Source organism: Camelus bactrianus, unplaced genomic scaffold (genome assembly GCF_048773025.1).
Source record: "Camelus bactrianus isolate YW-2024 breed Bactrian camel unplaced genomic scaffold, ASM4877302v1 HiC_scaffold_28, whole genome shotgun sequence".
NCBI lineage: Eukaryota > Metazoa > Chordata > Mammalia > Artiodactyla > Camelidae > Camelus > Camelus bactrianus.
In genome coordinates, this window is record NW_027413942.1 from 1,796,506 (window position 1) to 1,824,335 (window position 27,830).

General features: G+C 40.6%; 1 long non-coding RNA gene across 1 annotated transcript; it reads left to right on the forward strand.

Annotated features, from left to right (window-relative positions):
- Positions 1-428: 428 nt before the first annotated feature.
- LOC141576744 (uncharacterized) lies at positions 429-27,830 on the forward strand. Its single transcript, XR_012505145.1, has 5 exons — positions 429-517; positions 4,279-4,414; positions 17,911-17,968; positions 23,314-23,469; positions 25,031-27,830. It is a non-coding gene; the product is annotated as an uncharacterized LOC141576744 (long non-coding RNA).

Below are 27,830 nucleotides of genomic sequence, written 5' to 3' on the forward strand. Positions count from 1 at the left end.
TCAGAGTGGAAGTGACCCGGCTGAGGGTTAAGTCTGCAATCCCGGGGTGAGGGGACAATCTTGGAATGGGGGGCCTGGGGTGAGGTATGACGTGTCAGCTTGGGGTGCAGGGGTCTTAGATTAGGACATAGTGGGGCAGAATGTGGCGGCGGGGACCTCAGTATAATAAGGTGTTTCACCTTGGGGGTCCTGACAGGGACCAGGCCTGGCCTGGGGTGGGGGTTCAGTGACAGGGGTTTTGACAAGCAGGAGTGTGGTTGGGGGTGTGGCCTGGCTCAGGGCTGGTTTTGGTGGTTCTGCTTGGGCTCCAGGACCTGGTCTGTGGCAGGGTGGGGCTTTGGGAACGGGCCTCGCCCAGCCCAGCTCGCCTCGTGCTGTGCTGCAGGAGACGCTGCCCGCCCAGAGCTCACGGAAGTTGTGCAGGAGCTGGGCTCTCCTGGACCAGCCCGCCCCCCGAGGAGGAACACGGCCTTGGATCTGGGCAGCCGCCTGCCGTCCCCTTCGCTGGCGCCTCTGGGTAGGTGAAGGGATGCTGGTGGGGGCACGCAGGTTGGGGAGCCGGCGGGGGAGGCGCACAGGTGGGAATGCAGAGGTGAGGCTGGGGCCGCGTGGCTCGTTAGGACCCCGAGGCCGGTCTGGGGCCACCGCCATGGTTCATTGTGCCCCCCCAAATTAGTAGCCACTGAACCCCGCACCTTCACCGCCACTCATAAGCGGGTTTGGGAAAGCGGTCGCAGCCCCAGGAGGTGGGAGGGCGCCGGCCGTGCCCGGAGCACCTCCGACTGACACTCAGGCCAGGGTCCCCTGGCGCAGGTGGGCCTGTCTGATGAGTGGTGGCTGCCCCCGACCCTTCAAGGTGCAGGCGACCTGGGGCGGAATAATGGGCGAGGCCCAGGTCTTTGGGAGCTTGTCAGCCTGCCTGAGATCAAAAGCCTTTGACAAGTCTACTTTTAGTCTTTTGAGGAATCTCCATACTGTTTTCCACAATGGCTGCACCAAACCACTTTCCCACCGGCAGTGTAGGAGGGTTCCTTTTCTCCACAGCCACTCCAGCATTTGTCATTTGTGGACTTTTGCATGATGGCCATTCTGACTGGTGTGAGGTGAGACCTCATTGTAGTTTTGATTTGCATTTCTTTGATAATTAATGATATTGAGCATTTTTTCATATGCCTATTGTGCATTTGCATGAATTCATTAGAGAATTGCTTGTTTAGTTCTACCCACTTTTGGATTGGATTGATTTTTTGTTATTCAGTTGTATGAGCTGTTTATATATTCTGGAAATTAAGCCCTTTTCAGTTTCATCTTTTGCAAATATTTTTTCTCATTTCATACATTGTCTTTTTGTTTTGCTTATGGTTTCCTTTGCTGTGCAAAAGCTTATAAGTTCATTTGGGTCCCATTTGTTTATTTTTGCTTTTATTTCTATTGCTTGGGTAGACTGCCCTAGGAGAATATTTATGAGGTATATGTCAAATAACATTTTGTCTATGCTTTCTTCTAAGAGGTTTATAGTGTTTTGTCTTATATTTAAGTCTTTAAGTCATTTTGAATTTATTTTTGTGTATGATGTGAGGAAGAAGTCTAACTTCATTGATTTACATGCAGCTGTCCAGTTTTTGCTACATCATTTGCTGAAGAGACTGTCTTTTCTCCATTGTATGTTCTTGCCTCCTTTGTCAAAGATTAACTGACCAAAAATTTGTGAGTTTATTTCTGAGCTCCCGATTCTGTTCCATTGATCCATATGCCTGTTTTTGTACCAATACCTTGGATGACTCTAGCTCTGTAGTATTGTGTGAAATCTGGGAGGGTTATTCCTCCAGCTTCGTTCTTTTTCTCCAGTAATCCTTTGGTAATTCTGGGTCTTTTTTGATTCCATATAAATTTTAGGATTATTTGTTGTAGTTTTGTGAAAAAAAAAATCCTGGGTGATTTGAGAGGTTTTGCATTAAATCTGTTGATTGCTTTGGGTAGTATGGCCATTTTAACAATATTAATTCTTCCAGTCCAAGAACTTGGGATATCTTTCCATTTCTTTAAGTCCTCTCTAATTTCCTTAGTCAGTGTTTTGTAGTTCTCTACATATAAGTCTTTTGCTTTCTTGGTCAGATATATTCTTAATTATTTTATTTATTGGATGCAATTTTAAAAGGTATTATTAGTTTCATGTAAAGAAATGCCACTGTTTTCTGTATGTTGATGTACCCTGCTACCTTGCTGAATTCTTTTATTAGCTCTAGTAGTTTTTGTGTGGCGTCTTTAGGGTTCTCTATATGTAGTATCATCTCATCTACATATAATGACAATTTTACCTCTTCTCTTCTAATTTGGATCCTATTTATTTCTTTTTGTTGTCTGATTGCTATGGCTAGGAATGCTAATACTATATTGAATAGAAGTGATGAGAGTGGGCATCCTTGTCGTGTTCCAGATTTTAGCAAAAAGGCTTTCAGCTCCTCGTGGCAGAGTATTATAATAATATGTGGGGGCACACTCAGGGGTTAATAGGTTGTAAGGCTGCGATGCAAAAAACTGCTGCTCTGTGTCTTGCTGAAAACAGTGAGACAAACCTTGCTTATATTCGGTGTAGCTTGTTATCAATAAGGCTGCTTCTGCTTCTTGGGAAACCATCGCATCATTCCCTTGCTGAAAACAGCAGGGCATTCTTCTCTTCTCTAGTTAGATCTTGAACTTTATGGGGTCTTTGTGCCTGCCTGGTTTCCGTTATCAGTTGTACACTCCCTGAACCTTGTAAACTTCTCCCTGAAAATGTAGATTAAGACGAGTGTTTCTATTTTTCACAAAACTGCTGACCTGCATTCTTGCACACGCCCTGCCCCTTGCACATCCCTGTGCCGTGCTTTGTCTTAATACTTTGTTTGACTATTCTCAATAAATACGAGAGTTGCAGAGGGGCCCTGGGAGTTGGAGTTGATCTCTGGCTCCCTCTTACTCTCTTGACTTGCTGAAGTGTTGAGTAATTCATTCTTCTGCGGTGGGTCTTTCCCGGACAAAGCCCACAAGCGGTGACCCCGACGTGACAGTCTTGAGCAGCAGAACCAACACGCTGAGGGAGGAGAAAGCATTTTGGGCTGAAAACTGCCTCCCGGTAAGGGACAGCAGCCCCCGCCTGGAGCAGCTGCCACAGTGGCCAGCATTCAGTGCGAGCTGTCTTTCTCTTTTCTCACTTCCTCTTTTAAGATGGACCAGCAAGTGACTAAAGAACAACTTCTTTACCTCAGGATATTACAGCAACTCTTAAAAGCGGCCCAGTGTTCCGTTCCTGAGGAACAACTAGTTAAACTACTGCAAGTCGTATGGGATTTCTGTCCTTGTTTCCTGCCCAGGGAACAATCGATTTAAAATTATGGGAGCAAGTAGGGAAAAACTTAAAAAGAAAATATGAACAAGGAGAAAGTGTGCCCGCATTTGTTCTTGTCACCTGGAGCTCAGTCCGAGCGGCATTGTGCCTTGAGGGAACAAGATGATGCCCCCCTGCCGCGTCTGCCCCCTCGGCCTGCCTTTTACAGACGGTGAGCCTGCCTTTCCGCCGCCGCCTGAGAACTCTCAGAAGTGTGTGGGCCCAGAAAAGCCCTGTCATACAGCAGTGTCTTAGAGAGGGCTTAGCCCTTGGAGAACCACATGCTGTCCCTGTCACCCCTGTGCAAGGGCCACCCCCCAGACACGATGCTCTTCTTTTTCAAGTTTTCAAAGAACTGCAGCACAGTATCGAAGGGAACGGGCTACAGTGCCCTGTACTAAGGGCATCACTGGGTTAATAGGGTGTGAACGAAATTACTGCAATGTGAGTGAAAATACTGCAACCATATCAGTAAACAAAGAATGCTGAAACCAGGTTATCAGTGGCTGCCGCCAACCCCCAATGGGGACGGGCCTGCAGCCCAGCCTCTGCAGCCACTCACAATGGTACCTTCTGAGTGGACTCAGAATAACAAAGGATTGGACACTGGCCCTGGATAGCTAGGTGCTTGTCAAAGGAATGAATTCAGTGAGCCCAAATGTTTGCTTCCTCCCATACATAGAAAAGCACTAAGTTCTTTAACTTGAGATGCCTGGCTTTCTTTAGATAACAAGTAATCTTTTATTGTTCCTACTACCTGGTCTTTCTTGTAAAGCTCCTATATATCCTAGCTCCTTCCCAACCTCTTCGGAGCAGTCCCTCAGAGCGATCTGACAGGCTGTCATCCCGGCTCGAGTCCTCCCGCCAAATAAAACATAACTCTTAACTTTTAGGCTGTGCATTTATTTCAGTCGACAGTTTTGGTGACCACAAAGGGACCCAGAGCAGACTTCTCCTTCCCCTGAGCTCTACAAGGAGCTGGAGCCTTGGTAAAAGCAGTGGCCCTTTGTGCCCACCCGTCTCCTCGGGGAGTCTAGATGAATTTGGGTGAGTCTCTCCTGGTTCTCAGATCTCCCATATTGGTTCATGATCCTGAGTTTTATTTGGTGGTGTATCCAGGTTCCTGGCCCTCCAGTTGAAAGATACTGGGGGGAAATACCTACCCAGTGGAGATGTCCCGGGTGGGGTCCGGTTGAATGATACTGGGGTCTGGACTGAGTGGTTAGGTAAGAGGCTGGTCTAATGCTTTCCTCAATTTGGCTACCTCCGTTGAATTTGTCAGGATAAAAGTAAAATCTTATGAGGAAACTTTCAACTCCAAAAATGGGACCCTCCTCCTTGCTGGCAACAGCTTTCTCAGGTGACTGAGAAACTTGCAGGAGTGGTAGAGGCAAAGACCTCATGCCGTGCAGTTGTCCCTGCGGGAAAACCTACTAGCGATTTTATTCTGACAATCAGACCTTAGAAAGGGAAATAAAACTTTCAAAACAAAAGAAAAAGAAATGACAGATTGTCAGCCTCCAACTAATACCCCAGCCAGGTTTATGTACGTACAAAACTTACAACTTTAATTGAGAATTAAAAAAAAAATCTCACTCTGAAAATAACTAGCCAGGCCTGATAAAAACATTTTTTTTTTTTTAAATTCTGACCTTATAAAAATAAAAGCCCCTTTAGAGGGAACTTGGATTTCTCTTACTGTGTCCTTGAAATGTAAATGTTTCATCTTTCTCTGGGTGTTTTATGTGTATGTATGTATATATATGTGTTTCCTTTTTTTTTTTTTTAAGGAAAACTTGGACTCTGTCATGCAAAGTTACAAGTATTATGTAAACATGGCGGCCAAGCAAATAAATTGGGATTCTTAACAATCCTTTGATTGTACCAATTCTCAGGCATTTTGCCAACTTAACCTTTGTTGCATCAGCCTGGACCACAAAGGCCTTTACTTTTTGGGGAGTAAAATTTTGAATTTTATTTAGGCAACACCCCCTCTTATGTCGAAAAGCCTCTTCATCTTATTGGTTTAAAATCACTATATATATATATATAATATATATATTAATATATATATATAATATATATTAATATATATATTAATTGATGGCCATATGACGGATCCTTTAATTTAGAAAAACTTCTAACTTGGTGAAAGTTAAGAGAGTTCTCATTATAAACATCTGTTTTATTGGTACCTATTAAAATCAATCAAGTTTAAAGATGGGAAAATATATCTAATGGTTAACCTAAGAATTTAGTTAAAAAAAAAAAACAGTTTATAAAGCTACATTTGTGTTTTCCCTTTCCCTTCAATGGGTTTTAGGGATGCTAATAAAAACATTAGAATAATTCATGTTAATTAGGTTGAGTAACTGAAAAAAGGAATGCAAAAATGTCAAAAATTTTTTTCTTAACAAGAAAAAAAAAATAAGGGACTTATCCCAAATGAATAAATGTTTTTAAATGGTTATTTTGAATGGGATAAATAAAATGGACATTTTTGGATTTAGATACAAGGTTTTGATATTACGCTATGTAAAGTTAATTAAAGGCCAAGGGGATGACCTACTGGTCCCCAACATTAAAGTGCAAACAAGTCCGCTTTATTTACCCCAGTGTAAAATATATATACTTATAGGGGTGGAAAAAATTATATATAGACTGAGATATTAGATTAATGATTGGGGCAACACACCAATTAATCAAATTAAAAATTCATAAGGGCCTAAGTCCTTTGGCTCAAACTTGGGGTTCCCAGAGACTTTTATATAAAATTAGATAAAGTGGACAAGAAATTAAAGAAAAAGGCTTCTGGCACTCCTTCTAAAATTAAAATTATTGATTAAGCCTAATGAATATTAAAATTCAAGTTATAAGAGTTAATAAAATTAAGATAAAATTTGTAAAATTGGTATATTTAAATGGGCTTTATATAAACTTCTTTTGCTTAATTATGTTGTGGAATAGATATGTTTCAATGGAAAAATGCTTCGCCTCTTGGTATTATAAGGCTTGGCACATATCTGTCCCTCAGAAAATATTAATTAAACAAACTAAAGGAAACCAATAGTTAACCTGAGCCATCCAATATAAAGTAAAACTAAAAACTGATATTCAGGGGATAATATAAATAAATAAATGAATGAATGAATGAATGAATGAATGAATAAATGAATAAATGAATGAATGAATGATTAACCCCGGGGTTTAACTTATAACTCAAGGAAAAGAGATATTACTAAGTGCCTTAAGCATTTGCTTTAACATGGAACAATTTGTTTGGAGCAAATTAAGGAGATACAATTGGACCTAGGTGACAGACCAGTTCTTTGGGGAACTGGAAGCAACTGTCTTTGTCTTGCAGATCAGAAATGTAAATATAGCAGACAATGACCTGAGACTGAGCCTAATTAGCTCAATGAGGTAAAATTTAAGGTGAAAGAAATTTTTGGCATTTTAGAACCCAGAACTCTGATGGGTCCTTCAGACTGTCAAGGACAAATAGGAATCTTTAAAGTCTTTTTCATAAATAGTAAGCCTTACTGATTTGAACAAATTCAGCTTATTCCAACTGTTATTTATAAGCAATAAATTTATAAATACCCAACTCATAACTAAGTTTTAAAGTGAAGCTATGAGATATCTAGATTTGTCTGTTCATAAGTCTGTGTACACACTATAGATATGAGATATCTCTACTGCTAAAAAATTTCCAAAATTAAATTTATAAAAGAGCTCTGTTTAATTCCAGCAGTGTAACATAATGTGCTTAAAAATTAAATGTTTCTAAAATAAAAACTGAACAAACTGACTTTCAGGTTTACATGAACTGGAAAATATTCAATATTAAGTTAAAACCTGGTATTAAGTTCAGTTTAAGTTTGTTCTACTTAGTATAGATGTCTTTAGAGTCATCAATATTAAGTATAATATCTTTACTGTACCTAGGTTTAATGAAACTCAAATACGATCTTGTTATATCTGTTGCAGATTTGTCAAAAAAATAAAAAATAAATAAATGTAATTTGGTGTGATAAAATTCTAAGTAAATTAAATGCAAATGAGATAAGCGCTTTCAGGTAAATACTTTTAAATATATTTTTAGACATATATGCTTAAGATAATCTCTATAAATATTTGGTATCTTAAAATTCTAGAGTTGTGCTAAATTAAGTTAAATAATGGGAGTTTATTAAATGTTATGCCATTTTGATATAAAATAAGATTGAAACATTAATTACTTAACACTCACTTCCTCTTACAGAGAAATTAAATGTGTTTAGATATATTAATAAATTGTTGGTGCAGAATTCTTTTGACCTCCAGCTAAATCTGGGATGCTTCATAGGGCCCCAAAACATCCCAAAGAGAGATTTTCATACTGACATAATTTTATCTGACCAAGTGTTTTGAAATTTAACAAGCTTCCCAAATATCAAATTTTAATCAGAATTCTTTTGATTTCCAACTAAATCTGGAATGATTCAGAGGGCCCCTGAAACATCCCAAAGAGAGATTTTAAACTAGTAAGTTTCATATGGTATGTTAAATAACATGGGAAATATTGCCCAATTAATAATAAATCTTCCTAGGTTATACTGTATGAGCAAACATGATTAATATAGATAATCTAGAAGTTATATGGAATCCCTAAAAATCTGGTATGTCTGAAATGTTATTAGTCATAGTTCTGGTCATTGTGACCCGATCTCTTTATTGATTGCAGAGTAACTAGGTGTTTAACCATGCTATTAAGTATTTTGTTATTTATAGATAGTTATGGTTTTATTCTGATGTTTTTGCAAAATGCTTTCTCTTCAAGGAGATTTACTGGTTTCTAATAAATTAATTTCAAACTATAGCACTGATCTAAACTGGGTAAGAAATTTTAAAGATCTGATGAAAACTCTGATTTCATAAAAATGTTAACAACAAAAAAAAGGATTATTTACATGGGACTAAGTAAACTGTTGAGTACGGTTATAATTTTTGGTTTTGTCTAAAATATTACTGGCTTTTAATCTGTGTTCCCCAGATATAAACAAACCCTTGTCCTTAAGCTAATTATGACTCAGCAATTCGGTAAATTATACCTATGTAAGCAGACTTGGAACAGTTATCTTTCCTCTATCTGATCCCTCCAGAGACTAGAAACTCTTAGGTCCCCAGTGGCTCTATCACATAAATCAGGAAAATCACCTCCTAATAGGTATAGGAATCTCAAGGCATTTTGAGGACCTTAAAGAGAAGAGAATTCACCTAAATCTGTAAGGCAAAAATATATGACAAGACCTTGATGTGGCTTTCCTGGCCTTAGAAAACCTTATTAAAATTCTAGCCTGAAAGTCCTTATTAAAATTTCCAACACAGCCAAATTAAAAGAGCTTACATGATCAAATAATCAGACAACTTATAAACAAATTAATCTTGATTTGGCTATATTTTATAAAATGAGGGAACTTTAGAGGGAAAAAGATTATATTTTAGTGGGTATTAAACTCTAGTTTGTTGATTGAGGTCTATATTTTACTAAGGCTCAATTCCCAGGTCATTCCTTGCTGTTATGTTACATTGCCGCAATGTTTAATTGAATTATTAAAAGGGCACTCTAGGTTTGTTTCCTAAGCTCAGTAATCTATTCTTCGCTGAATATCCGATGTCCCATGACCTGCAACCAGGGGATTACACATACAGGAATAGACATAACTTATAGAACTGTCTCAAACCTGAATGGAAGGACACTTTATCAGGTACTCTTAACTAGACCATGCACAGTGAAAGCTAAAGGAAATTGACTTTTGGATAAATTTTCAATCAGAAAGAGCCATTGCATTGAACTGACCTATAGAGTAGTGCTCACCTCAAATCAATGCTCAAATGGAGAAGAAGCTACCAGGCCAGGATGAGAAGAAGATGACATCTGAGGTAGACAGCTGACCTGAGACCCCATACCAGGCCTGTTTATCAATTACTCTGATAATTGCTCTTACCTTTGATTATGAACTAATCCAATTGTAGGTTTATGGTCAATTACCTATATCTTGTACTTTTGTGTTATCTTGACAGGTTTCCCTACTCCAAGGTTCTAACTAGATAGCCCTCAGAAATGTATTTTAAAAGAGAAATTATAATTCTACTTAGGCCACTATTGACATTACAATTTGGGAGACCTCACCTGGCCAATTAATACCTGCTCTGAGCCTGACCATAAGTATGAATTTTCTTATAAGATCACTGAAGCTCAATCAAGACAACAAGCAAGATTTCCACCAAAGAATATAACCTCCTTTAAATATGAAAAGGACTTATATAGTTAACACCAGGATATGGACATTTAAGTTTAAAGGCTCTCTTATGTTGGAAAAATTAAACTGTACTAAAGATAACCAACCTAATAACACTATGGAATTTGGCTGGGAGACTTATGAACAATGCCTGTATAACATCTTCCTTAAAGATAAGGATTGGTACAGAACAGACTAAGTCAGATGACCTGAGGATATACTGAGCTGCATCTAATGGAAGTTTTTCAATTAAATTCTTATGACTTTAGTAACACTGCTAACTATTTGTATTTTGTCTGTTTTACAAAATTGTTTATGCATTACCAAATGTGTAACTAGGCCTCCAACAAGACTGATGATGGCTAAACATCTTGAATAAATAGATAAAATTTATAACTCTGCATAGAATAATTGTAATAGTGTGATTCTAGGTATGTTTATCAATTACTTTGATAATTGCTCTTACAATGAGGGGTAACAATTTCCTGGATCATAATAGACTAGTAAGACAGATGATCCAGAGAATTTTTGAGTATCAACAGGGCCAGATCCAAAAATTAACACTTGAGTGACATGTCAACACTATCTTCGGCCTGATCTAGGAATGAGTCTTCCTAGCACCATGGGACAAAATTGGTCATGAAATGTCTCCCAAAATATTGGTTAAATTTAGGACCCATGGTGAGCACTGTGAATGAAAAACACTGCAAACCCTATCAGTAAACAAAGAATGCTGAAGCCATGAAGTCATCAGTGGCTGCCACCACCCTCCAGTGAAGAAAAGCCTGCAGCCCAGCCTCTGCAGCCACTCACAATGGTGCACTCTGAGGGGACTAAGAATAATAAAGGACAGGATACTGGCCCTAGATAGCTAGATGCTTGTCAAAGGAATGAATTCAATGAACCCAAATATTTGCTTCCTCCTGTACATAGAAAAGCACTAAATTCTTTAACTTGAGATGCCCGATTCTCTTTAGATAACAAGTAATCTTTTATTGTTCCAAATACCTGATCTTTGTTGTAAACCTCCTATGTATCCTAGCTCCTCCCCTACCTCTTCAGAACAACCCCACAGAGTGTTCTGAGAGGCTGTCATCTGGGCTCCAGTCCTCCCACCAAATAAAACATAACTCAATGTTTAGGCTGCACATTTATTTCAGTCAGCATAGGAAAATTTAATTCCATGAGGAAGGGATTGTATTCCCACAAATTCTCAATTTTGATCATAATGGATAAATTTATGTCTTGCTAAAGGCCTCAGGACTATACATGATTCCATCTGGAACCCAAATAGCACTAACTCAGAAAGTTATTCTAAGGCTGATGCTGACAAAACTTCTTTAAGATGGCACAAGGCTGCCCTTTACTGGACACAAATTTTAAATTCACAAAAACCCTTATTGACTGTTTCCATAAAACAAAAAATTATTCCATGGCCTTGTAGACACAGGAGCAGAAGTTTCTGTAATAGCCCTAAATGAGTGGCCTGAAAAATGGGTAAAAGTGACTAGTCATATGTCTGTGACAGGAGGAGGAGGCACTCACAAGCCGATGCAAAGTAAAAAAAACAAAAACAAACTCTAAAATGTATTGGCCCAGAAGGACAAGCTGGGCATATTCAGCCATTTATTCTCCCTATTCCAGTCTCTCTGTGGGGCGGAGACCTGTTACAACAGTGGAAAGTCACAATTCAATCTTTGGGACCAGGCCACTGTTAACATACCTCCCCTTCCATTAGTCTGGAAATCTTCCACTTCTATTTGGGTCAAACAGTGGGGAAACTTATTAAGCTAAGCATTTAGTCCAGCAAGAGGCTGGACACAGTGAGCCACCTGCTCGTCCCTGGAACACTTCTGTCCTTACTACCCCACAAAGGCCAGGCGAGCGCGTTGCATGACCTCAGGGCTGTAAGTGCTATAATCCCACCCCTGGGAGCCCGGCAGCCAGGCCCCCCAGCCCTGCTGTTACTCCTGCAGATTGGCATGTCGTGGCTGTCGATCTTTAAGATTGCTCTTTCACTAGTCCGCTGGCAAAATCAGAGCGAGAGCGTTTTGCTTTCTCTTTCCCTTCACCTGACAATCGGGCCCCTTTGTCTCACTGTCAGTGGCGAGTTCTGCCTCAGGGAATGACTAACAGCCCTGCTACTTGCGAGCTATGTGTTCATCAGGCCCTGCTGCCTGTGCACTCTGCTTTTCCCTCCTGCCTGGTTTATCATTATGTGGATGATGTTTTACTTGCAGCCCCTACACAATCCCAGCTTCTAACTAACTATCGATTTATGACGGATCCCCTTTCCAAACAAGCACTCCAGATAGCACATGAAAAACTTCAGCTTCAAAGACCGTGGAATTATCAAGGTTACATCTTTTTTAATTGAACTATTCGATCTCAATCAGGAATCTTAGATACTACTCGCCTTCCTACTTTAAATGATTTTCAGAAATTTGGGGGAGATATAAATTATGTTCGACTCATTTTAGGCATTACTATGGGACAACTTTCTAATTTATTCAACATCCTTAGGGGAGATTCACCCTTAGAGCCCCCCTGAAAATGAACTCCAGAAGCTAAACAGGAAATAGCACTCATTAAAAGGGCATCCAAGACAGACAATTAGGTAGGAGACAATTGGACCACCCAATTGATTTGTTCTTACCCCCCAACTTTTGGACCCGGACAGGATTATTGGGACAGCTTATTAGCGAAATTCAATGTATAAAATAGATATTAATTTCTCATTTCTTTAAAACAAACAAAAAATCTTCTCTCCTATGCTCAGCAGCTTATCAATTTGTTATATAAGGGCCGATATCACAGTCAGCAATTGACTGGCTATGATCCAGACATGATTTATCCAAAAATATCCTTACGGTTTCCAACAATTAGTCTCTTGATTTCTAATCTGCCATAGCTGACTTTACGGGGAAATTTGTTTATTCTCTACCCTCTGATAAGTTGTTACAACAGCTAGCCCTTATCAATGTCATTTTGCCTCACAAGATTGTGACCACTCCTATTCACAAAGCTGTCACTATCTTTATTGATGGCTCCGGAAAAACAACTAAGTCTGCATTTCCTGGACAAGGAAGGTCATAGATTGTTTCCTGCAGGGCAACCTCATCACAAAGAGCAGAACTTAAAGCTCCCATTATGGCATTGCAACAGCCTGTTAACTTGCTGATTCACAATACATGGTTTATGTCATACAAAATATAAAACAATCATCAATTAAGAAATGAACAGACTCCTCTCTCCTTTCTCTGTTTCTTACTTTGCAATCTCTAATAGATAAATGTAAACATCCCCTTTTTGTCATACACGTAGGGTCCCATACCAATCTACCTGGTCCCTTGACAGCCAGCAATGTTATGGCAGATCACTTTGTTGGTTTCAGCTTGGCTTTCAAAACAGCACAACAATCGCATAAATTCTTTCATCAAAACTATAAGTCTCTGGTTAAACAGTTTCACCCAACAATCCCTCAAGCAAAACAGATTATTTCAGCTTGTCCTGATTGCCAATTATTGGCTGGAGGACAGAAATCTTGGGGTGCCAATCCTCGGGGCTTAGAACCCAATCAAATATGGTAAACAGATATGACTCACTATCCTTTTGGTCGCTAAAAGTATGTCCACGTTTCCATCGATGCCTTTTCTAACTATATCTCTGCTTTCACATACATTGGTGAAAAAACAAAACACGTTGTCACCTTCTTCATGCCTTTGCACACCTGGGCAAGCCACAACAAATAAAAACTGACAATGGACCCAGCTATACCTCTGCTAAATTTAAACTCTTGTCAAAACTGGGAATTACAACAAGTTACAGAAATTCCTCTTAATCCCACTGGACAAGCCATTATAAAAGGTACTCATTCCACATTAAAGTCTATGATTAAAAACCAAAATGGGAGTGGGGATACTCCCAGTAGGATCTTCACAGATAGGTTACACAAAGCAGTATAAACTAAATTTTTTAAACTGTGATGTTCAAGGCCTCACAGCAGCAGTTCACCATTTTGCTAAAACAGCTCTGTAAGAGCAGACGTTCTGGTAAAAAATATTACAGAGGAAAATGATTCATGGGAAGGGACTTTTAAATTAGTCACCCTGGGGTGAGGATCTGCTTGTATTCTTTTACCCACAGGGCTAGTTTGGCTACATGCCCGTCATGTCAAACTTCACCGCAGACTGGAAGAACATACCCTATGACCCCAACTTCCAGGAGGACAATCCTGTCCCTCAGATGGCCAGCCTTTCCCTACTAGACCCCCGACCAGAGACCTGCCCAAACACCCTTAAGGCGCCAGGTGTGACCTTGGGGCAATTTAAGAAACTCGATCAACAGACCAATGAAGTTATGCAATGTGTTGGAGTTCCCCCAATCCAGAAAACTGGTTTTTAGCATGTCTGGTTGTGGTTTCTCAAAACTCAGTGAAGGTAATACCTCTCCTGCTTTTGCTTCTCTTCCTCCCTGTCACACAAGCGCCCCTATACTGGGCTCATATTGTAGATCCCTCTCTTTTCAGACCTATCTCCTGGTGGGGCGCCAATCCTCCTTTCAGCAGTAGTGACACCCCGTGGACTGGAAGAACCTGGCTCCCACCTCAAGGACCTCTACTAGATCAGCGAGACTGGCTCAACTTAAATGAATCCATCTCCTTTGTCTCCCCTTTCCACCAGCCTGTTTTGTTAACATAGCCACACTCGATTGTCTTACTGTCAAGCCTCATGCTTACTTACATTACACTCCTAAAGACGGATTTCATAAGATTAATTTGACTTTCATATTTACTGCAGCCATTGATGCTGGAAGTCTCCCTGATCAGAATTGCCCTCCACCGTTGGAATGCTGTCATATGACAGAAGCCTGGACCCCAGAAAGTCAAAACTGTTTCTGGAAACCATGTCCCTCTCATTAAGCTACCATGAAAACTCTTTGCTAATTTCTCCCTTTTTGTTTGGGGTCCACAAAGTTATTTATCATCTGAACATTTGTCCACTGTCTTTTAATGAAACCAGTAATTCTAGCATCTCCTGGACTTATGAGGCTTTTCTGGCCTTATTCTAAGCATTCCCAGTGCTCACAGACACAGCCCCAGCACAGTAATCTACGCCATGTGGCTCTACACTTTGTGCCTCAACATATCTCATGGGAAGTACACACTCAAAAATGGCATATATAAAGTTAACCTTACTTCTCATGTTTCTGATCACATTCTTTCTTGTACTCCACATCCTTATATTTTTACTATGTCTTAACAAAAAATCAATATTACTCTTCAAAAGAGATTTTACTTACTTCAAGTTCATACCCCTGTCTGGTATACCTCCTTCATTAGAACAATGAATATTACACATTAAGGTCTCTCACATGTGATTGTCCTGAAGGGACAGCCACAGGTCTGTTTCCAGTCAGTCTCACACGTCCCTGGGAAGGGGCTAGCGGCTTTACTAAACTAGCACAAACTATCTCTAAATGGAGACCTAAATGCTTTATTGGATGGCCCATAGCGTTCATCACCTCTGCCGCCGTCACTACCGCTGCAGCTTCTGTAGTGACTGTAAGCTGCTATGGGCGCGCGCCGTCTGTTCCACCCAATAGCCCATTGGGCAAGGTTTTGAATGGATGGTCTAATCATAGATAGCCACCTATGACTAAGAAAAAGATGGTATTTTACTGTAATACTGCTTGAGTAATGTACGCCTTAGGCTCGAGGGAACACTGGCCTGAAAATGGGTTATTAAATTACTACATCATTCTCCAGTTAGAGCTGTTTTGCCAGAGAAAAGGTAAATGGGAAGAAGTACCATATATACAAGCCTTTATGAAAGTCCATAATGAGGAAGGAAGGGAGCCAGGTACTAGATTGCTGGTTCAAAGACAAGTAGAGAAAGAATTTAAAATTGAACAGAGAAAGGTTACCAGACAAGTGAGAGAAGAAAGAAAACATCAACAACAAGCACCTTCCAATGTCATGGTCACCCAAGGTATCATAGACGAGGAAGATAATGACTGACGGGGCCCGGGGCTCTCAGCCATGTTAAAGACCCCCTGTAACAATTGCCACCCAAGAGCCTTGGGTACAGCTGACAGTGGGGTCTCAACTAGTGGGCTTTCTAGCAGATACTGGCAGAAACTTCTGTCCCAGTACCAACGACTCAACTGCTGTTACGACCTGTGGAATGCAAATTTTGAGAAAGGGAGTAAGTAACTTGGAAACAAATAGAAATCTTAAATGTCTTCTATAGAAGTCAGTAAAAATGTTTAGCTATCCAGTCAGGCAGCTTTGATTTGTTCCACCTGCCAAAAACTCAATTTGTATCCAACCTCTTCTAACTGATGAGTCTTACATCGTTGTACCTAATTCATGGCTAAAGGTTTAAAATGGGAATTATGAGGTCTCTGTGTTTGTGTGTTTGTACGTACCTATATGTGTGCTGTATATATGTGGCATGGCCAAAATTAATTCATTAAAGAGCTCTATCCAATTGGCTTAAAGGAAATTAAATGCTTATATAAATACTCAGGAATATAAAAGAAACTGGCCAGAATGAAAATTGGGTTTATGTGATCTAAAAAATATTCCATACTGAATTAATACCTGGTTATTGAAGCTACCTTAAGCTTATTGGTTTGATAAATATAGACATGTCTCAAGATTCATTAATGTTAAGCATAAAACTTTATTGAACTTAGGTTTAATAGAAACACATAAGAACTTGTCATATCTGTTAAAATTTGTCAGCAAGAAAAACAACTCGGTATAATATATTTGTAAGTAACTTAAATACAAATGAGAAAGAGCTTTTCGGTAAACTGTTTAGGAATGAATATTTCAGGAATGTCTATTCAAATTGTTAGAGCAGGCAGATAGCTAAATACGAGCAGAGAAAGGGGGACACAGACCAAATGGCAGGAATTAGGCAGAAAGGAGGGGCACAGGCCAAATGCAGGAAACCACACGTCATGTGAGCAGCAGGGATCCTTGGGAAGAGAAAGAAAAGCTGGAAACTTTGGGCTGATAATGGACCACAGATTTTGGCTTGGAGACCAACAAAGAAAGGTCAGAAAAGGCAGGAATTTCCAGTGCCCCAATGTAACATTTTACTCATTATACCCTCATTTCAATAAAATTAGCCTTGCAGATCAGAAGTACCCATCATACACCGACGCCATGACGCTTCCGATCCAGACTAAATAAGGACAAAAATCCTTCCTCCCTTTGGGAAGCTGGAGTTGGGATGATAATCAGGGAATACGACCCCAAACCCTTCCCTCCCCAATGAATATTCCGTCCATTCATTTTTTCACCCTATGTAACTAACTTGCCAAAGAAACTCAGGGCAGCTGCTCACCTGGGCCTGCCCGCTCTCCCCTGAGGGTGTACTATCCATCCTTTAATAAATCCTCACTGTACCTTTTTAACCTCTAAGTCTTGTCTCTGAATTCTTTCTGGGACGGGACAAGAACCTGGAACACCAGTTGCACCTATCGGCGACAAAATGATCTCCCCATATATTTGGTAACTTTAAATTATATAATGGTGCTAAATTAAGTTAAATGATGGAAGTTTATTAAATAGCCACTTCATTTTCAGATAAAATAAGACATTGAAAGATTTATTGCTGAATATTGACTTCCTCTTACAGAGAAACCATAGATATTTAGCAATAAATATTAATAAATATGTGGTGCCACCCTGAAATATTCTCTACTACTAAGGGAAATATCTCAGTATACTAGGAAAGTAAGATGAATGTTTTCATTAAAAGAAGATATAAGAAATGGAATTATGTTTTGTTAATAAAAAAAGTGACTTTGTCCTAAAGCTACTTGATTCTGAATGGAAAAGAAAATACGGAACAAAGTAATATGGATAGAGAAATTTGTGGAAGGTTTGTGAAAGAGGAAACATGAGAAAATGGTTTTATACATGGTCTGGATTGGCTAAGTTTAAAATGAATTTAGTCCAGAAAATTAATACTAAAAGTAAGTGGGTACAAGGCTAGATTTAGTTCGCTTTCTCTCTGTTGAGAGAACAATGTTATCTTAAAATGTTAATCTGCTTTTAGTAACAGATTTTAAAGTTTCTTTTATCCCTTAAGTGATCTGTTCTGTATTTATCTTTGAAATATTTTATTGTTAATGAATAAGTAATGTTTCAAAGTGACCTATATTTTTATTTGACCAAGCGTTTTGAAACTATAACAAGCTTCCCAAATATCAAATTTTAATCAGACTTCTTTTGACCTCCAGCTAAATCTGGGATGCTTCAGAGGGCCCCTGAAACATCCGAAAGAGAGATTTTAAACTAGTAAGTTTCATGTGGTATGTTAAATAACATGGGAAGTATTGACCAATGAATAATAAGTCTTCCTAGTTTATATTGTATGAGAAAATATTAATATAGGTATTATAAAAATTATATGGAATCCCTAAAAATCTGGTATGTCTGAAATGTTACTAATCATAATTCTGATTATTGTGACCAGGTCTGTTTACCAATTACAGTGTAAATAATTGTTTAACCATGCTATTAAGTGTTCTGTCACTTATAGACAGTTATGGTTTTATTCTGATGCTTTTGCAAAATTGCTTTCTCTTCAAGGAGATTTACTGGTTTCTAATAAATTTCAAACTATAATACTGAACTAAACTGGGTAAGAAATTTTAAAATTCTGATGGAAACTCTGATTTCATAAAGCTGTTAACAACAACAAAAAGATTAGTTACATGGGGCTGAGTAAACTGATGAATATGTTTATAATTTTTGGTTTTGTCTAAAATATTACTGGCTCTTTAATCTGTGTTTTCCAGATATAAATAAACCCTTCTCCTTAATTAATTATGACACAGCAATTTGATAACTTATACCTATGTAAGCAGACTTGGAACAGTTATCTTTTCTCTCTATCTGGTCCCTCCAGAGACATGAAACTTTTAAATTCCCAGTGGTTCTATCAGATAAATTAGGAAGATTACCTCCTAACAGGTATAGGAATCTCAAGGCATTTTGAGGACCTTAAAGAGAAAATACTTCACTTAAATCTATAAGGCAAAATCTGTGACAAGCCCTTGACATGACTTTCCTGGCCTTAGGAGACCTTATTAAAATTCCAGCCACAGAATCCTTATTAAAAGTTCTGGCACAGCCAATTTAAAAGAGCCTATATGATTAAATAATCAGAGTTAATTTGTGGGCAAATTTTTCTTGATTTGGCTATATATGATAAAGTTGAGGGTAACTTTAGAGAGAAAATGATTAGATTTTAGTGAATATTAAATTCTAGTTTTGTTAATTGAGGTCTATATTTACTAATACTCACTTCCCAGACCATTCCTTGCTGTTATGTTACATTGCTGCAGAGTTTAATTGAATTATTAAAAGAACACTCTAGGTTTGTTTGTGAGGCTCAGTAATTTATCCTTGGATGAAGATCCAATGCGTCATGACCTGCAAACAGGGGATTATACACACTGGAACAGACATGATTTAAAGAACTATCTTCAGCCTGAATGGAAGGACCCTTTATCAGGTACTCTTAACTAACACAGCAAAAGCTAAAGGAAATTGACTTTTGGATTAATTTCCAGTCCAAAAGAGCCCTTGCACTGGAGTGGCCTATAGAGTAGTGCTAACCTTAAGTCAATGCTCAATTGGAGAAGCTAGCAGACCAGAAAGAGAAGAAGATGTCATCTGAGGTAGACAGCTGACCGAAGACACCGGACCAGGCCTATATACCAATTATTTTGATAATTGCTCTTACCTTTGATTATGAACTAATCCAATTGTTAGGTTTATGGTCAATTACCTATATCTTGTACTTTTGTGTTATCTTGACAGGTTTCCCTACTCCAAGGCTCTAACTAGATAGTCCTTAGAAAATTTAATCTAGGAAAAATAAAAGAAGAAATTATAGTTCTATGTAGGCCACTATTGACATTACAAAGTTGGAGCCCTCTCCTGGCTACTTAATAATACCTGATCTGAGCCTGGCCATACATATGAATTGTCTTATAATATCACTCAAGCTCAATCAAGGCAACAAACAAAATTCAGCCAAAGAATATAACTTTCCTCAATTATGGAAAAGACTTGTATGGTTAATATCAGGATATGTACATGTAAGCTTAAAGGTTCTCTTATGTTTGGAAAAAATTTTAAAAATTGAACTATAGTATGGATAAGCAACCTAATAACACTAGGAAATTTGTCTAGGAGTCTTATGAACAATGCCTGTATAACATCTTCCCTAAAGATATGTATTGGTACAGAACAGATTAAGTCAGTTGACCTGGAGATACACTGAGCTGCACCTAATGAAAGTTCTTGTTTTAAATTCTTACTTATGACCTTACTAATGTTGCTATCTATATTATTTGTATTTTGCCTGTTTTACAAAATTGTTGTTTCTTGCATTACCAAATGTGTCAAAAGTGTGACTGAGCCTCTGATAAAACAATAAGGCAGCTTGAAACAGTAGACCAGATATATGTTTCTGCATGACACCAATGATTGTAATGGTGTGACCCTAGATATGGGAAAAAGCAACAAGAGGGAATATTCTCCTGGACCATAACAGACTAGTAAGACAGGTGGTCCGGATAATTTTTGCTACTGTTAATAAGGCCTAGTCCTGTAATAGCACTATGAGTGGCCTATCAACATAATCCGTGCATGGCATAGGAATAAGCAGTCCAAGCTCCGTGGGATGAAATGGTTGTGCCAAGCCATGGTCAAATGTATGATCATGCGGGCACTTGCCATCAGCCTCTACAAGGATTGGGTCACGTTGGCACTTGCCTTCTAACTCTGCTTGGATTAAATCATGAGCCACTGCAGCTGCTGACCTCCAACACACCCTTAAAGGAGTTCAGGGTTAAGGTCAGGAATGAGGCACTCTGTGCTCTGGGAAAACTGGCTGAACAGACCTTCAAATAGCTAGATTTTTTTCAGGAAAAGATCTTATGGGCCCAAATTCTTGCATCTCCTCATATCCAGAAAAGCACTAAAATCATTAATGGTGACATCTGCTTTGTCCACTAAGAAGAGAAATGCATTTGAAAATCAAAATGAAATAACTATAGTTCAGACATTCAACATAAAACTAGGTAAACATTGTAGATGTGATTTCAGACAAGTTTCTGTATTGCTGAGAACTTGAGTTTTCTGAGCGATGTCAAAATTGGGATGCCACCGCCATTCTCAAAGCAGTGTCTGCTGGCAACTTGTAGCTACAACCTAATGGGCTTAACTTCTCCTCTTGTAATTATTGAGTTCCTAGATCCATACTGAATGTCATGCTTTCACACCAGATGAGTCCAGGAGCATCACAACTGCCCTAGAGGACGTGAAGCAACAAATACATAATGTAGGGGATTCAGATGCATATGTGGGAGAAGTTACATCTCAAGTTAACACCTGATTTTCTGGCCTCTTTTCATGGACTTCAAGGTCTCAAATGCATTCTTTCGGGAATTTTACAGTTTCTGTTTTCACTTCTGTTAACAAAAGTTTATATATATATATATATACTAACAGTTTTCTGATGTCTAATGTGCAGGAAACAAACAGCTAAGGCTCTTTCTGAATCCCCAGCCATATGGCAAGATCAGGCTGGCTTGTTCCATTTCAAGGACCCCCCCCAAAAACACCCCCATTCAGCAGGAAGCAGCCAGATGAACGCGACGTCCATCTCCCTATTTCCATAGAAATGGAATGAGAAACTTACAGTGGGGATTTTGAAGTAGAATTAATAAAATGGCCACACTTAGGCTAACAGATTGCTTCTTCTCATACACACCCTTAAAACGGTCAACTGACCTGATGAACTGGTTGCTACTCACGGTTCCAGGCCTATTGTTAAAACTGAAGCTATTGATTTTACACTTTCTACTTTATTTCGGTAATCAAAATCTATAATAACGCTTGGTCTCCAGGGAGAAGGTCACAGGACTTAACCTTATAAAATAGCCTGAGTTACCAAGAAGACCACAACTTGGGTGCTTCTAATGAAGAAATGGAAAGAGTGACAAATACTGGTGGAAAATGAGCTTTTGTATATTTTCCATCATTATGTTTACATTTTGATATAGTCACTGAGGTCATTGTAGTGTTTTAACATGAAAAATGAGGTAAATAAATTAGAAGAAATCAATCATTTGATTTAAATTTAAATTAAATCACATTGTGAAATTGTTGCAAATTCCTTCTCTATTGCAATGTGTAAATTGTTTATATTTTATAGAGTAGCAAATTTCTTAAAATTTCAAAACAACAAATACTTTTTGAACAACTACATACACACTAGATATAAGATATATATGACTTATACATAATATGACATCTACGTGTGTCAACATTCATATATATAACTGCATAAAACAACGTGGAGTTTTCTCACCCTGTTCCTCAGGTTTATACCCTGCAGGTAACCAGAATTGGTGTATGGTGCAAATCCTTTTGGGTTTTTTTTTTTTTCAAACAGAACTAAAATTGTAATACAGGTCAATGTGCTCCAAATTCTGTTATATCAAGTTATAAAGTAGATTTCCAAGGTCACATTGATCTTAAAGTTTACAGATTGTCCCTGTTCTCCACATGTTACCAAAGTACTTCCTTCGATTTCAATAAAGACAGATTGCAGGAATGTGGCAGTTCTGTGTGAGTCTTTGCTGAAGCGGGTGTAACCAGCAGCACACAGATACTCCTGGTGTCATGGCCCACGTCTCCAGAATAACCTGATATCAAGCCAAGATGCCCTCCCTGTTCAGATCAGCCTCTGTGCCATTCCCCCATGATGAGGAACTGTCTCCTGAGGCAGCTCAGACAGCTCTGATTGCTAGAAAGTTCCATGCGTTGCCCTTTAAATTTAACTTGTCCGGAGTAAAACTCACTAATTTGAGCTTTCAGAAAGGGACAGCTCACTTGATCTTTGTTAACAAAGAACTTACACCAGCAAATTGTCAGGACTCTCAGCCAATAAAGGCCATTCAGGCTAATGTTACTAGCTTCCTTCAAAGAGGGCTCAGTACACGGAAGTTTCTTTAACCATGTGCTTCTAGATGCAGAGATGGGCTCCTAGGTGTAAGGGTTGTAATTCTGTGACACTGTGTTGTGAAAGGTGCACCTCTTATGGACTTTAACAACAGAATGAGTTAATTTTATAAAACTCATAAATGAGTGAATGACTAAGGTCACATTCCTAGAACTCCTGAAAATTGCTGGGAAGTCCAGAATGCCTGAAGCTCTGGGACAGTCATCTGCCCCCACCCATTGCCTCAGGCACTGTGCTTTGGGTGGGTGGCCTTCCCTGCTGTGTTCTAGAAATAATGCAAAATGTTGTTTAAATATTCTGGAATTTAGCTTTTATCCAGATAAGATTGCCTGGATATGCAAGGGGTTACAGTTTAACTTATAGGAGATGTTCAAAGAACAGGAATGTGGACATGCAGACCTAAAAGATGCCAGGGATCAGGGCACAGGACCCCTGTGCTGTGTTTGGGAGAATCAAGGGATCCATATTATTTGTTGAAGTGTTCTGAGTTGGTTTCCCACGTTTTGTTTGTAGTGACATTGAGGGGGCTGTGTTTGGATCCTGGCTTTGTTTTGTAACCTCAACTTTATGGTTTTTGACTCATCAATGTTTGTTCTTGCAGTGGATTTATTTTGACAGTACCTCTGGTCCCTGGGGTACAGGCTCATCCTGTGTTGGCAGTACCTGCCCCAGCCATTGCCATATGGACACGCAGGGTTTCCATTCCTGAAGCCTCCCCAGCCCCGAAGGCCGAGCTTATTTGACCTGCTTTGAAAAGGTGTGCATATATACATTTTTAACATTCTTCAGTATCCCCATGAAGAAGGAGGACTTTAATTTCTACTGGATAGAGTTTTTATTTTCTTTCACGGCGGCCCTGTGCGCCTGTGAAACGTGCACTGTTTCATGCCACGCCCCTTCATGCAACCCCCACGCCCCACCGTACCTCTGGTAGAGTGTTCTTTAGTAGGTGTTCTGTGGTTTTACATCAGTTTTTAATATTGGTGCATGGTGGATCCAGAGGTCCTGGTGATTGCCTGTATGTTTATCTCATGAGCCTCATTGTTGCTGAAAGATCAGCTCCCATCCCTAATGAGCCAAATGACACAGAGACAGGGTCTTGGAGCTTACAAGAAAGGAGGCAGCTTTATTACTCATCCAGGCAAAGGAAACTCACAGCAGGCTAATCCCTTCAAAACTGTGTTCCCACCTTGGCGATGGGGCAGGGTAATTATATAGCCATAGCTTAAACAACAAAGCATTCATAACAACCGACAGAATCATGTTCTCATCAGAAGACTCAGAATGGCGTCATGATGCCTCCAGGCGACCAATTCTATAGAGGATAGTGTTTAGATCACTTTATCTCTTTAGCAGTCATGGTGTGGCCTTCTTGGTAATTCAGGCTATTTTGTAAGTTTACAGTCCTTTGACTTTCTCCCTGGAGAAGGACTCAGAGACCAAGCATGATTATGACTTTCGATTACTGGAATAACATAGAAACAGTAAGATCAATGGCTGTAGTTTTAACACTGGGCCTGGAACTGTGGGTAGCAACTGGTCGGTCATGTTCATTAACCATTCTAAGGGCAAGCATCAGAATAAGCAGTCTGTTAACCTAAGTGCGACCATTTTATTATTCCTCCTTCATCATGATTCATTGAGAATGGAAGGTAGGGACTTCCGGGCTTCTTGACACAGTCTTGTTTTCAAGGTGACATCTAAAATTAGGCTTATCCCACCCATCTCCTTGGCCCCTCCCAGGCCCTAACCTTAACCCTGCAACCACTGAGTCTGTCCTTGGGGCTCTTGCAGAGCTCTCCCAAAGACAAATTCAGAGTCTCTACATTTTCAAGTTTTGCTGCTGATTACTTCTGGGAAAAAACAGAATGTACATTTGATTTTTTTGTTGTTGTTGTTTTCCAGAGTAGTAAATTTACAAAGCATAAGAAAATGTTTACAGAAGCCTAAAGTTCAGGATTCTTTTTATAAAATGTATTTTAAAATTCCTCAGGTAATACATGTTTTCCGTGAAAACATAAGCAATACTGAAATATATGGAGTAAAAAGTTTCTCTGAAGACCTTAATCTGCTGGCTGGAGTGTTTGCACATTAAATTTTGATAGATACTAACAATGGATGCTTTCCAAGGTGTACCCTTTACACACCACCGGCAGCTTTTGAAGTCTTCCCGGCAGTGTTCCCAACACTGGGAACATCTTTGCAAATGTTTACCAGTTTGATAGGTGCGAAAATAGCATTTCACGTTCATTTGCATTTCTCTGAGTATAATAGAGTTGAGTATATTTTACTGTTTTTTTGTTTGGCTCTTTTCTCAGACAGGACACAAAAGTCATCTTGTACTGGGAAGGTGTGAGGTGCTGTTACAGAATCCAACCTCGTTCTGCTCACCACACGACAGACCAATAAATCAGTAGATGAGGTGTTGGAGCAAGGAATAGCTACTTTATTTGGAAAGCCGGCAGACTGAGAAGATGACAGACAAATGTCCTGGAGAAACTTCTTCCCCAATCAGAATTCAGGCTCCTTTTATACTTGAAAGGGGAAGGGGTGTGATTGGTTGTTACAAACTTCTTGGTGTAGGAATTATTAGTTCTTGGAATCCTTTGTTCTTGCAGCTCTCCACATGATTCATGTCATTGTGCCCCTGTAAATCCTGCAACAAAACAAACATGATTTTCTATTCTGCAACTTCTCATCTTTATATGAGTTCAAAAGTGTTAATATCCTTAAAGGTCAGAGTCTTGGGAATAGGCTGTCTTGTATATTTCAGGCTAAAGGCAACATTCTTTAACAAAAGGTTCTGAGCTAGCAAGACTAAGCCTAGAAAACAGGGCACAGGGTTAAAGCCAAAGGAACAGATCTAGCATGGAGTCAGTTTTGTTCTTTTTCTTTTCTATTACAGTGCCTTTGGTGAGAGATAAGAGGATGTTTCTGGGCAGGTCCTCCTCTGCCCCTGGCAGGGATTCAGCAAGAACCCTGCCAGATTCACCATGACTGTGGATAGAACTGCTCTCCAGCAGAGAAAGTAACAATTATTCATGATTAAAATTACTTGTCAAAATATCTTCAATTGCCTGTTAACTATACCGTGTAGGGTGCGGGGAACTTCTCACTTGCCCATCAATGATCAGGCTCCCCAGATACAAGCGACCAGCGTTGCAGAGCGTTCCAAGATGGCCTAGCCAAAACCGCTTCGCACTTTGCTCTTGAGCCCTGGGCTCCTAACAAGTACACTTTGAAAGCTCTGGTTCCTCTTCCCTTTTCTGCCGCACGAATGAACACAGCCCTGAACCCACCTGGGCTGAGCCCAGCTCGTGCAGACAACCACCTGCTGTCCATTCCCAGGCTTGGCTGCATCCTCCCCCTAGCATGTTCATGTGCCCAGCGCCTCTGCCCTAGGGATCTGGATCACCATCTGCGCCATCACCCACCCAAGGAGTGCTGGTGGGTGGTGCACAGCCCAGGACCACCCTGGCATGCAGCCTAGGACCTCCCTGAGCCTCTGGCTTAGAGAAGGCACAGGGCATGGGGGCAGGGTGCCTGGGTGGGAATTGGAACCACCTACATTCTCACCCACTGAACCCCAAAGCCTCAGACACAGGGCTATTTGCCCACAAACTATGCCAGAGCTCTGACTGGTGTCTGTCTCCATGATGACTGGAGCCTGGAATGCCCCACCGCATTGGGTGAAGAATGAGGGGGCCATCTCGGGTTAGGGGTGCGCTCAGAGTGAGGGGAATCATACAGTGTGGGGACAGGCTGAGTGGTGAGGGGCCGCTCAGAGTGGAAGTGACCCAGCTGAGGGTTGAGGCTTCAATTTTGGGGTGAAGGAGCCATCTTGGAATGGGGGACCCGGGGTGAGGTATGAAGGGTCAGTTTGGGGTTAAGGATCCATAGATTAGGATCTGGTGGGGCAGAAAGTGGGGGCGGGGATCTCAGTGTGAGGAGAAGCTTCACCTTGGGGGTCTGGTTGGTGACCTATCTTGGCTGGGAGTAGGTGTCAATGATGAGGGGCGGTGAGCAGGAGAAGTGGGGCTGGGGGTGTGGCCTGGCCCTGTGCCGGTGGTTGTTCTGGATGGATGCGGGGACCCTGTCAGTGGTGGGAGAGGCAGCATTGGGAATGGGGCCCTGCCTTGCCTCACACACCACATCCTGTACTGCAGGAGCTGCAGCCCGAGCATCCACGCTGCGGGCGGGTGGAGAAGGGGCGCGCATGGACGCGCGGACTCAGGAGCCCGCCCAGAGCGCGTGGGGGCTGGGCTGCAGCCGGGTGCTCCAGGGCCAGGACCCAGAGGACGGGGATGGCCTGGGGTCGGGGCCGCCGCCTGCCGTCGCCTCCGCTGCTGCTGCTGCAGGGCAGGTAAGGGGGCGCTGGTGGGCGCGCAGGTCGGGGTGCGGTGGTGAGGCCGGGGCCGCCACCCTGGTGCGTGGTGCGTAGTAACCCCCCACATTAGTAGTCACTGAACCCCGCATCTTCACCGCCGCTCGTACGCGGGTTTGGGAAAGCAGGTGCAGCCCCGGGAGGTGGGAGGGAGCTGGCCGGGCCCGGAGCACCTCCGACTGGGCCTCAGGCCAGAGCCGCCCTGCGCAGGTGGCCCTGCCTGGCGAGTGGTGGCGTCCCGGACTCTCCAGAGCGCAGGCGACCTGGGGAGGAATAATGGGAGAGGCCCAGGTCTTTGGGAGCTTGTCAGCCTGCCCTGAGACCTAAAGCCTTTCACAAGTCTAGTTTTAGTCTTTTGAGGAATCTCCATTCTGTTTTCCACAATGGCTGCAGCAAACTGCGTTCCCACCAGCGGTGTAGGAGAGTTCCTTTTCTCCACAGCCTCTCCAGCATTCATCATTTCTGGACTTTTGAATGATGGCCATTCTGACTGGTGTGAGATGATACCTCATTGTAGTTTTGATTAGCATTTCTCTGATAATTAGCGATATTGAGCATTTTTTTAATGTGCTTATTGTCCATTTGTATGTCTTCATTAAAGAATTGCTTGTTTAGTTCTTCTGCCATTTTTGGATTGGCTAGTTTTTGTTTCTTTGTTTTTGTTTTGTTTTGTTTTAAATTCAGTTGTGTGAGATGTTTATATATTCTGCAAATTAAGCCCTTTTCAGTCTCAT